The sequence below is a fragment of the Triticum dicoccoides genome, chromosome 5A (assembly GCF_002162155.2).
Source record: "Triticum dicoccoides isolate Atlit2015 ecotype Zavitan chromosome 5A, WEW_v2.0, whole genome shotgun sequence".
NCBI lineage: Eukaryota > Viridiplantae > Streptophyta > Magnoliopsida > Poales > Poaceae > Triticum > Triticum dicoccoides.
Genome location: NC_041388.1, coordinates 584,714,462 through 584,715,402, shown reverse-complemented (window position 1 = coordinate 584,715,402; position 941 = coordinate 584,714,462).

Genomic DNA, 941 nt, shown 5'->3' with positions numbered 1-941 from the left:
CGTCGTCGTCGTCGCCGCCCCGAGCCCGTCGTCGCCCGCTCCCCGTCGCCATCGCCCCGCACCGCCGCAGGCCTTCTCCCCGTCGCTGCGTGCACCGTCGCCGGCCTCCTCCTCGTCGCTGCGTGCGCCATCTCCGGCCCCCTCCCCGTCGCCCTGCGCCGCGTCGCCGGCCTTCCCTGCACCATCGCCGACCTCCTTCCCCGTCCCCGGCCTCCTCCCCGTCGCACCCCTAGTGAGCTCCCCCTTCCCATCGATCCATGTCGCTCTGACCATCGCCGCCGCTGCTCTCTATGTGTGATAAAAAACTTCATATGTGTATGTATATGCTCATATGTATTTGGATTTGGCTATGTATGTATGTATATGCTCATATGTATGTATGCATGTATGTATGTATGTATGTATATGCTCTCTGTATATGGATTTGGCTATGTATATGCTCTCTGTATATGCTCATATGTATGTATGTTCATATAGCATTTTTTCTATATATGAATTATTTTTTGGTTCATGGATATATGCTAAAGAAAACGAGGGGGGTGATAGATGATGATGAGGGGTCGAGAGGGGGACGAGAGGTAGAGAGGGGTCGAGGGGAGAAAAAATGTTATCAAGGACGAGGGTCGTCGAGGGGTCGAGAGAGGGACGAAGGGTCGAGTGGGGTACGAACCGGGACCAATACTCTGTGTATATAAGTAGGACTTAGAAAGAAGAAGAGGAGAGGAAGAAGATGAGAAATAAATAAGAAGAAGAAAAAAGAAGAAAAAGAAGAGGAGAAGAAGAAAGGAATAGTGGAGAAGAAGAGAAAATAGAATATATTCTATTTTTTCTTCTTCTCCACTATTCCTTTCTTCTTCTCCTCTTTTTTTCTTCTTTTTTTTCTTCGATCTTCTCCTCTAGCTATTCCTTTCTTCTTCTCCTCTTTTTTTTTCTTCTTCTTA